This window comes from Quercus suber, unplaced genomic scaffold, assembly GCF_002906115.3.
Source record: "Quercus suber isolate HL8 unplaced genomic scaffold, Cork oak 2.0 scaffold_345, whole genome shotgun sequence".
Lineage (NCBI taxonomy): Eukaryota > Viridiplantae > Streptophyta > Magnoliopsida > Fagales > Fagaceae > Quercus > Quercus suber.
In genome coordinates, this window is record NW_027069797.1 from 746,554 (window position 1) to 758,793 (window position 12,240).

General features: G+C 32.6%; 1 long non-coding RNA gene across 2 annotated transcripts; it reads right to left on the reverse strand.

The window, feature by feature from the left end:
• Positions 1–5,594: 5,594 nt before the first annotated feature.
• LOC111994362 (uncharacterized) lies at positions 5,595–10,449 on the reverse strand. 2 transcript variants are annotated; one of them, XR_010623580.1, is made up of 3 exons: positions 10,351–10,449; positions 10,211–10,257; positions 5,595–6,244 (listed from the first exon to the last, which is right to left on the reverse strand). It is a non-coding gene; the product is annotated as an uncharacterized LOC111994362 (long non-coding RNA). The 2 variants fall into 2 exon arrangements; XR_002881070.2 differs by having other exon boundaries at positions 10,211–10,449.
• Between the last annotated feature and the right edge of the window lie 1,791 nt (positions 10,450–12,240).

Sequence of the window (12,240 nt, forward strand, 5' to 3'; positions counted from 1 at the left end):
TTAATCTAAAAAATATTAGTTTGCATAATACGGAGAGATTGTACGCTTTTCTCTTTTACTCAAGATGGAAATAAAATATACGCTTTTCTCTTTTACTTGAGATGGAAATGTATGCTTTTCGAGTGTTATAATAATGCTTAGAGTCAAAAGTACTACAAAAACACCGACCTTAATATTATTGCAACGATATATTCATTGTAATAGATAATTATTTCATAATTTTCATTGCAATAGATTGTAAAATAATTGATATTATGTTATTGCAATGCTATCTTAATATTTGTTGTTGCAATAAATTGTAAAAAATATTGATATAATTATTACATGCTATCTCAATAATTTTCGTTGCAATAGATTGTAAAATAATTGATATCAGATTATTGCAATACTATCTCAATAATTTTCATTGCAATAGATTTTAAAATTTTTATATTAAGTTATAGCTATGGTATGTTAATATTTGTCATTGCAATAGATTTAAAAATAATTCATATCAAGTTATTGCAATAATATCTTCGTTACAATAAACTATTAAGGTACGAAAATCAAATTTGCATCTTCAGATTGAATTAAGGTACGAAAATGAATTTTGTTTGTTTTGAATTGGAATGGGTTTTATTTATTTTGTGAAAATTAATCAAAATACAAAAAGATCACTTACTTGGGTGGAGATTCCTTAGTTGTGATGGGTTGATGCTGAATTTATTTGTGTAAAGACAGAGAGGAAGGTAAGGAGTAAGGCGTAAGGAGTATTGAATGAAATGAAATTATTGGAAGGTAAGAAAGGATTGGCAGTGGGACGGCTTATAGTTATAGTAAGACTATGTGGTTGCTAAAGTATACCGTTGTCAGTATGGGTGTTTGATAAGAATTAATAAGGAATGGTTTTTCAAGATTGTATTAATGCTGTTTTGATATGATTTCATTTCGTCGTTTTATTAATTACAGTACATCACACATTTGAAGAGGTCAGACTAAAGATCTGAAGGTCGTATGTTCAATCACATCACACCACACTGGGAGTTAGGATTTTAGTTTAGGAGGGACAAGGTTACAAGATAAGATTGAAAACAAAATTAATCTAAAAAATATTAGTTTGCATAATACGGAGAGATTGTACGCTTTTCTCTTTTACTCAAGATGGAAATAAAAATACACTTTTCTCTTTTACTTGAGATGGAAATGTATGCTTTTCGAGTGTTATAATAATGCTTAGAGTCAAAAAGTACTACAAAAACACCAACCTTAATATTATTGCAACGATATATTCATTGTAATAGATAATTATTTCATAATTTTCATTGCAATAGATTGTAAAATAATTGATATTATGTTATTGCAATGCTATCTTAATATTTGTTGTTGCAATAAATTGTAAAATAATTGATATCAAATTATTACATTGCTATCTCAATAATTTTCGTTGCAATAGATTGTAAAATAATTGATATCAGATTATTGCAATACTATCTCAATAATTTTCATTGCAATAGATTTTAAAATAATTTATATTAAGTTATAGCTATGGTATGTTAATATTTGTCATTGCAATAGATTTAAAATAATTCATATCAAGTTATTGCAATAATATCTTCGTTACAATAAACTATTAAGGTACGAAAATCAATTTTGCATCTTCAGATTGAATTAAGGTACGAAAATGAATTTTGTTTGTTTTGAATTGGAATGGGTTTTATTTATTTTGTGAAAATTAATCAAAATACAAAAAGATCACTTACTTGGGTGGAGATTCCTTAGTTGTGATGGGTTGATGCTGAATTTATTTGTGTAAAGACAGAGAGGAAGGTAAGGAGTAAGGCGTAAGGAGTATTGAATGAAATGAAATTATTGGAAGGTAAGAAAGGATTGGCAGTGGGACGGCTTATAGTTATAGTAAGACTATGTGGTTGCTAAAGTACCGTGTCAGTATGGGTGTTTGATAAGAATTAATAAGGAATGGTTTTTCAAGATTGTATTAATGCTGTTTTTGATATGATTTCATTTCGTCGTTTTATTAATTACAGTACATCACACATTTGAAGAGGTCAGACTGAAGATCTGAAGGTTGCGTGTTCAATCACACTCACACCACACTGGGAGTTAGGATTTTAGTTTAGGAGGGACAAGGTTACAAGATAAGATTGAAAACAAATTAATCTAAAAAATATTAGTTTGCATCAATTAAAATAGATAAATAAATAAAGATAATTCATTCATATTAAATAAAAATTAATTGAAGGCATTAATCAGTGTATTTATTACAATTCAAGAAATTAATCAATGTACTCAAAATAAACTATGAGATTAACTCAATGAAAAAGTGTAAAATTTTAACAATATATTTGAAAAGTTGTATAATGCCTCGTTGGGCCAATGGCTATGGACCTCCCATGGTGAGAAAATTTTAAACTTGTTCGGTAGAAGATTGTTTTAATAATAATAAAAAGACTTAAGAAATGTAGTGGTATGAGAAAATCAATTTCAATTATTGTGAAAGATCAAGTGTAGTGAATCAATTTTGATGTATATGTTATCTTATATACAAAAAACTTTTTTTAATTTTTTTAATAGATAATAGATAATACTGTTTTTTTAATCAACAAATTTTCACTTCATCGTTAACTTAAAAATAATGGTACAATAAGTATATGAATTAGTAAGAACCATTTCAACGTGGCCACATTCATCCCATTGCATGTTAACTTTGAACTAACATGTGGTGTGCTCTTTGATTACCGGCATTATGAGTGTTGGACATATATTAGCTTAAACTAAATTCATTAACTTGAGAGGAATATCATCTAACAAAAACCCTCTCTTAGTCCTCACCATCACTAATGAAAATATGGCTGACTTAAAAAACACTCTGTTTCTTGACCAAAAAACAAAGCATATCTCCTAACATGAAAGGCAAATAGCACTATTTGGATAGTCCCAACGAGTGTAAAATTTGTAAACCAACTAAAACCCTTCCTCTCTTACTCACTAATATGTTATGCTTATATCTTTATAGGGAGACAAACTAATCTAAATATCCAATAGTAAAGTAGTTTTGGTGGAGTTCCGGGGGGGTGGGGGGCAGTTGCCCCCCCTTGGCTCCGCCCTTAAGTCCCCACCCAAGTAAGTGATCTGAAGGTCGTTTAGAGACTATTTGTAATTCCTAGCTAGTTTTACAAATTATGATTTTCTTTTCTTTTCTTTGTTTATTTGTCTATTTATGAGAAAGTGTATGCTGTAATTGGACCATGAAACACCACGTGGATTCTCCAGAAATAACATATACTTTCACCCAAGAATTAAAATGTTGACATGAAGAGGGCCCTAAACTGTAAACCATAAAAACTAATTGGTATATCATCTTTGTATAGCAGAGTGAAGTGTGAAAAAAATAGTTAATATACACACATATATATCTATACATTGGGCTTAAAAGGCACAATTTTACTTTTGTCGTCCTGGTCACTAACATGTGTAGGCCTAAGTACAACATAATTGTTTGGATTTACACTTTATTTTGATTTGAGGTAGAGTGTAAGTCTCAATCCACAGATTAATGATGGGTGGATATCTTATTCTTCTTCATTTTTTATTTTAGAATTTATTTCCTAAAAAAATATTGTTTTATTTTATTATGTTTGATTCCCTTATTCTATTTCACTATTTCTATATCCGAGCTATGTGCAAAAAAATTTGCAATTATTTTTTTTATTAAGTGAAAAATAATAATAGCTCCCATCAAAAAATAATAATAATAATAATAGCTACTGAGACTTATAATTATTAGTCCCAAATTCCCAAACCCCTTCTCAAAATACAATGATTATTTTCTAACAAAGTATGCTTTTCTCTTTTACTCAAGATGGAAATAAAAATACGCTTTTCTCTTTTACTTGAGATGGAAATGTATGCTTTTCGAGTGTTATAATAATGCTCAGAGTTAAAAAGTACTACAAAAACACCAGCCTTAATATTATTGCAACGATATATTCGTTGTAATAGATAATTATTTCATATTTTTCATTGCAATATATTGTAAAATAATTGATATTATGTTATTGCAANAAAAAAAAAAAAAAAAAAAAAAAAAAAAAACCTATAGAATTAAGGTAGAAGAAGGGAAAAGTAACGTGTGGACTTTTTTTTTGGAACATTGTCTTGTAATTGACTTAGATTTTCGGTCGACAAGTTTGGAGCTATGAAAAAGAAAAGATATTCAAAATAAAAGAAGTATTGATTGGGTTGCAAAATTTTGTTTTGTAGTCAAGAGTCTTTTATCAAGCAAATTATGTAAAAATCTTTTTATAATTTTTTTTTTCTCCTCTTGGAATTGAGATGAGAACAGATTTATTATTGCAAGGGATAATTTTCCTAGGAAAAATCTGATTTGTTAACCTAGATTTCTCACTTAACCTGTACAGTAGATGACAAATGTTATGTCTAAATTATTTTGAGTGCTAGCCCAAAGCGGTTTCTTGGGTATTCTCTTAAATTAATTTTTGATTGTTTGTTAGAACTTATATCTTAAGCAATTTCCATAGTTGACTTAAGGTGAGTTGATGCAGGGAACCAAGATTAATTTGCAATTAATATTGTTTTTGAATTTGGTTATTAATGTTGAGGGTTTTTGGGGATTTAAATTAGATATTTTTCATATTGGTGTGATCTCCAAAACCCTATTTAACTAATACTCCCTCAACGGTGAAAGTAATTTGAATTTGAATAAGAATAATATTATTATGAGTTGAGAAATGTTTCCTCCTTTATTTTCTCAGTTTGGTGGGGATGCCATATGCCCCTAGGTGGTGATGCCTAGGGTTTGCAGGAAAATTCTAGGCGGTGAAGCCTAATGTTCTGTTTGTTTCAGCATTAATGTTTTTTAGAAAATTGGTAATTTTTCAAAGATTATTTTTTGGAAAACTATCTCATTTTCTAGAAAACTATCTTATTTTCCGGTGTTTGGTAATGATTTTAAAAATGGGCTTGAGAATGTTTTCTAGTGTTTGGTATGTATTAACATTTTTTGAAAAATTATCTCATTTTTCGGTGTTTGGTAAGTGCTTAAAACCAATATAAAATTTAATTGAAATGTATTAGATTCTACCCCTTTTTTTGAGGTAAGAGAGAATTTTATTGATATAAGTCGTATTACACAGTATGTACCCTCTTCCAGCAATACCAAAAACAGGGAAAGAGAAGAAAATAAAAAACTACCCGTATTGAAGGAAAAAACTGCATTGTGCTGACTCGAACTAGTTGTTGGTTGAAACTGGCGCTTAACCTACTATAACATTGTTAATTGTATAAATCTAAGCTTCAGCAATGAACAAGAGTGTCTTGCATTAATTTGATTCACGTAATCTTGACTCCTAATTCTAAGTATGACTGGATCAATTCAGTCAAACCTGGTCAAGTAGCAGGAAGTTATCTCAAAGACTGACAGTCATTCTTTTTTTGTTTTTTGATACCATGGTCAAGTAGCAATCAGTATCCACTAGTAACAACGGCAAACCAATGATTCCAAATTAAAATGATTTTTAGCCAACAAAAGGACTGAGAGTTGCACCCAGTTCCACATGCCTATGAAACAAAAGGACTGAAAGTTGCAAACCAATGCCCCATTAAATGATCTAGAAACCTACAAACCAGACACCAAATAGTTTGATAAATACCAAAATGCCAAATTCTCCAAATAGAAATGCCTAAATTCTAACAAAAATGCCCCCACATAATCAAAATTGGCTTAAATAGTTGTCAAAGAAGTTCTGCAGCCACAGAGCTTGTCATTTTTTCAACATGAATGGCCTTGCTTGTTTTTCATCCCCATTCAAATGGTCAAATGCAGATGCAATCCTATTTACCTCAAACCTATCCATCTTCATAACTTCTTCATAAAGACTATCAAAATTTAGCTGATTTTCAGAAATCTTTTCTATTGCAGAAGCAACCTTACCAAGTTGTATAGACAAATCTTGGTAAAAAACATCTTCAATCATAGTAGCATGACTTCATTTCCTGTGAGACCTTGTTTCATTTGAGGTCACATGTGAAGATTAGCTTGCTTCTTTTTGGATACGTCATCAACATCAGCATCAACAAGCGAAGGTGAGTCATCCAATGCTTCTACACCTATATCACCAACTCTCTTGGAAAGACCTCCTGAAGCTGTATCCTTACCCACAATTTAAGACATTTCATCAAACATCTCAATTTTCTTGTTTAGAAATTGTACATGATTGGGATGTACCTGTGTAAAGAAAGGAAAATAAACAATTATAATAAAAAAAGAAGAAGGAAAAGAGTCATAAACTATTATGAGAGCAATAAGAATAGTGAAAAGATTTAAACTTTACAATGATACAAACTAAAAAGTCTCTACCTATAAAATAAAAATAATAAAAAGTTTTTTGCCTCAAGTTCTTCATCATACACTACCCTATCACTTGTGATCATTTTCAAATTATCATTGCATCCAAACCCACTTTTCTTATCATGGAGCAATGCAATTGTATTCAAATTCGTTTTGAGTGTTTTAAAGCGATGTTCCACATGCTTTGGAGTACATTCAATCATAAATTTCTCAATAATTGCTTCAACTACTTTAGCATATGGTGCATGTTTAAATGTGTTCGATTGCTTATTTCCATGAAGAGCCTCATCTGCAAGAATCTCAAGTAATAAATTCTGCATTGGTTGTGACCACCTAAAGTTGGTCTTGGTATCCTTGACCTTTTGAGTATCCTTTTTTATTTCTCATTGCAATTCTATTACAATGATATTCACAAAAAAAAAAGAAAAAAAAAAAGAGACAAAATGAAAGAAGAATATAAAAATTATTCAATACAAAATATGAATTGGGGATGTCCATGACAAACAAAAATAATTGTAACATAGAAGTCTTGAAAATATGAAACCAAAAAAATCCATTACACAACCAGCTAATATGAAGAGTATGAAATCACTCCATAGCATTAGAATCCTCCCACATGTCACAACAAATATCATCCCGTTTCCCATTCTCTATTTTCTTCTTGGACTTCCCTTTGTGATTGTTGGACTCTTCTACTTGTATTTTCATTTGCAAGTAGACTACCCCGAAGCCCATTGCTCATAATTGAGTCTCCTATTATGTAATTGTGAATTATGCAACAAGCTAAGACTACATCCACTTGTGTTGGGAATGACCAAAAAGGTTTTGCATCTAACGCATGAAAATGTTTCTTCAAAACCCAAAAACAATGCTCAATGCTTGTGGGTAAAGAAGAATGGCGAAGATTGAATAATTCTTTGTCATTTCTTGGCGGGTTATCACTAAACTCTTTCAAATGGTAACGAATACCACAATAAAGGGATATAATTCCTTTCCAAACTTCATAACCAACATCACCAAGTTAATACTTACCTACAAATTTATAGTCGAAAGAAAAAGAAATCACTCCAAAAGCTATTATCCATAATAAAATCACTTTCTACTCCTCTAATACCTTCAGGAATTTTTAACTCCTTTGCCTAGAGAGTGCGTCATTTAAGACACGTGAATCATGTGCACTTCCTTTCCAACCAACTAATACATAAGTGAATTTTAAGTCAAAGGTAGCAGCAGTGAGGACATTTTGTGTTGTTCCATCTTTTTGGTTGTGAAATCTTCCTTGTATTTGAATTGGAACAGATGCACAAACATGAGTTCCATCAATAGCTCCCACACAATCCTAATTACAACCAATATAAGTTACATTTATCTTATATCTTTATACGTTTAAAAAAAAGGAAAATGAAAGCCTTTGGAATTTACCTTGAAATAGGGGTTAAACTTGCTACTATTTCTTATCTCCAAGGGTGTATGTTTGTCAGGTTCTCTAATCATGTGTTTTTATAATTATAAAACTGCTCTAAGGGCATGCCTAAAGTATTGGTGCACTGGCTCAATTGATCTACAAAACCTCCCACCAACAACTCAAAATCTCACATCATGCCAAACAGTGTGTAAAAAAATTAACACTTGTTCTTTAATGGACATATGAATGGTCTCTTGAAGTAGATTATTCTTGCTCAATTTTTTACATAGCGCATAAAAAGCAATAGGTCTCATCCTTATATTATGGAGACAATGCGTATCATCTCTACAAAGTGTTAGGTCACAATCTGAATGACCCCTTGTGATTAACCCTAAATAATTAATTAATTAGCCAAGTTGTTAATTAATCAATTTAACATGCAAATACGTGGAAGCACAAACAAATCACCAAATACTAAATATGCAGCGGAAAAATAAATGACACGGTGATTTGTTTACGAATGGGGAAAACCCTAACGGCAAAAACCCCACCGGGTGATTTTCAGGTCACCACTCTCGAAACTCCACTATTATCAAATCAAGCGGTTACAAGAAAGGAATCCCAAGTACCTTACCAACCTACAGTTGAACCCTTACCCCAATACCCAATTGGACTTGATCTGTAGTGACAGTCTCCACCTTTGATGCACGGCTCCCAAGTACGTGACTAACCAATGCGCGGATCCAAGTACGCGACTTCAGAACACCAACTTGAGGAAGAATGGTTGGCTGCAAAGTTCTTCAGTTCATCCACGTGATGAATAGCAGGAAGATGCTTGGTTACAAAACCCTATGGTGCAAATACACAGCAACTTCTTGATGGAAGATGAACTAGGTCAAGAACCTTGTCTGTTGAGCACAATTTGCATAAACAGAGATTGCTCAATGATAATACAACTTGTGTCACACAAAACGGCTCTTAAAATAATCCTTTTATATGTTTAAGGTTAGAAGAAAAGAAAGCCCAAAAACATATTCACGGATCCCAAGAAAATCAGATTGAAATTCTGACTTTTTAATTCTCGACAGATAGCAGGTGTCGAGGTAGCTATCGAGAGGTGTCGAGGTTTAAAAATTCTGCACTTCAACTTGCTTTCTCTTGGACAGACTTGATGACTTCAACACTTGACCTTGAAACATTGTTTCTTGAAGTATTAAAAACACCTAGAACTACCCAATTACAAGCAGAGTGCGTTTTGTCAAAGGATTAACCAATTTACATAACTAAGTGACATATGTTCTTAAACAAGTTAAAACATATGTCCTAACACAAAGAATATCATTCATATATGTCTATCTTTCATACGCTCGATTGACATGAGGTTCTCTAGGTATAACTCTCCTAGATCTCAGCCCTTTCAAAAGAACAACACCCAAAGCAATAACGGATGTAGTTGCCTCCATTATGACAGCAGGAAGTGATGGGTTATCCATCTATATTCCAGAAAAAAAAAAAAAAATTTATGATTATGAATTAAATGTGTACTTAAAGAAAGCACTCATATATATAAGTACTTAAAGAAAACACTTCATAAAAAACTTACCACTTTAAATTTGATGAGGCTAAACTAAAAGGTAACAACATCATCACTCCATAAGTACTAGAAACAATAACTTTATAGTTTGTTATTAAAGGCTAAAAATTGATAGGGTAATAGATGGTGAAGGAAGGACATTTGCTCTTACTTGTTGCTGTGTTGACATGCCTGAGTTAGTTCACTCCCTAATTTCCAATTAGCAAATGAGGAATTTTCTCAATACAAGAAGGACCACAACAATTAAAAAAAAAAAAAAATTCTTTAATATTTCCAATTCCCCAGACATTAAGACATGAATCTAATATGGAGATGTTACTTTGTTTGGTGAAGGAGGGACATTTTCTCTGTACTCGCTGTGTTGACATGTCCGAGTTAGTTCACCCCCCAGTTTCCAATTGGCAGATGAGTAACTTTCTCAATACAAGGACAACAACAACCAAAAAAAAAAAAAAAAACTGTTTAATCATTTTTATTCCCCAGACATTAAGATAAGAATCTAATATTACTAATAGGACATTACACAATTTGCATAATTCACAGTGAGAAAAAATAAAAGCAAGCTCAAAATTCTGCAGTAGTCTAGACAGGAATCCATCAAACCGAGAAGAAATAAAATCAAGCTCAAATAAAACCCACCCTATCCTAGCCATCCTCCCTTGATTCCTTCAATCAAATATGTGTACAACCAACATATACAAATAGAAATAAAATAAAAATAGAGAGTTGAACAAAACTAAACCCTCAAAAACCACTAACACAACATTGGAAAAAAAACCACCAAACAAGAACACTGATTATATAATAAAATTAGGGTTTTGGTAGAGAGGAATGGAATAAATACCTTTGCAAGGAAGAGTTGTTAACCGTGAGAGACAGAGAAAGAGAAATCTGTGGAAAGAGGAGAGACCAGAGGTGGAGAGATAGTGAGAGCATGGGAGGAGATAAAAAGCAAAGGGAAGAGAGAAAATTGAGAAAGCTTACTGTGAGATTGTGAGAGAGATTAGGCACCAAAATAATTTCAATTTCCAAGCGACTATAAAGGTTAAAGAAAAAGATAATATTTATAGGAGATGTGATGTGTTAGTGAGAGATTGTTTAAAAAAAAAAAATGGAAAACATCTAATAGAAAATAAGCCTCATTTTTATTAGAGTTTTTCGTCGATTAAAGATAATATTTTATTGACCATTTTTTTTGTGTTACCGAACATTGAAAAATGTAAACACAAAAAAATGTGGAAAACTATTTATATAGAAGGTTTTCAGTGAAACAAATAGAGTGTAAGATGAAAGTGAGGACCTTTCCTTGGATCTTCTCAGTTTGCTTTTTGCTAATGTAAGAAAGGAAAATCAGAATGTTTCACCTACTTCATGGAATTGGGGGAGTAAATAATCAATAGGATTAATGCCTAGCTAGACAAAATAGTGGCACCCACTCAATTTTACATCTTTTATTTGTCCTTTAAAGTTAGCTGAACACAAGATATATGGTTGAACAAACGAGAGATATAAAGGGTTGTAGACACCGCATTTTGTACTCCTTACAACTTGGCCCCCCATTCCCTAATGATGTTAGAATTCTAAAGCCTAAGGTTGGAAAAGAAAGGCCTCGGCGTATGCATGCTCAAGCTCTACATACACATGCTCTCTACATGTGTGCTTAGCATGCGTGCATATACACATGCATGCATGTATATGCAAGGGTTCTAGAAACTATGTAAGACAAGTTTTTTACATTCCAAAATGAAGAACATGTTGGGTAGGGATCCAAAATTTAGTGGCAGCATGTAGAAGAGGCTTATTCACAGAATGTTTCCTTGGTTTAAACCATGTTTTATGAAGGTTTGGAAGCCTCCCATGGTTGTTTTATAGTGAAAGAAGTTGGCTAGGGTTTTTTTTATCTGACGGCATACGTGTGCATGGTCCTAGATGCGTACGTATGGTCAACGCCTACATATGCATGCGTGCGTATGCTTGCGTAGGTTCATTAGGGTTTCAGATTCCCTTTCCTATTTTGGAGTGTGATTTCCTTACTAAGACTTCTCTCATGACTCCTATGGCCTAAGGGATTACTTAAGGCAGATTCAAGCTCAAATTGTCGCACATCAAAGAGAAAAATAAAAGGAAAAGCAAGAGGGAATAAAATACATATATATCCAAAGTTCCCATGAGTTGTAAAATAAGTACATGTCCTAAAATAAAAGCAAGAAATATAAAGATGTTCTTAAAACACAAACCAATGTCTCAAATAAAATCTAAAGATCAAAAGATATATATGCTAAAAAAAGAAGAAAAGAAAGCTAGAAATATGCTATGTTGTCTGTGTGTCTGAAATGCAGGACCATCATTGGTAGTGCCTCTTCTTTGGCTAATAGGTTGGAGTCATCTCAGGGTCCCCACCACCACCACTACCACCATCATCATTATCATCATCATCATCACCAGGGTAGGCATACCCTCTAGGCCCGTAAATCTACCTAGAATACTCGATCACCTCCAACTTGAGGTTCCTAGCAAGCCAAACAAGCTCCTTGTGCTCTGCCACAGTGGGCTAGATTTGAAAAAAAGACGGTGTTAAGACAAGCTCATGGGATGCAGAAGAAAAGAAGGAAAGAAAGAAAGAAAAGGAAGACAAGGATAAAAAGAACTTACTGCTCGTGTACTTGGAGGGAAGGGATAACCCATGACATTCGGGTTACGTCCCATAGGGGGCTCCTGAGAAAAGCCAACAAGACTATAAGTGCAAACTGATTAAGGCAAGTGGGGAGGGTTAATGGGGCCACTCGCAGTAAGACTAGCCACATCTTGGCATGATCACTACATTTGAGCATCATCACATGCACCACATGCAAGATAAAGAGAAGAGAAGATGAA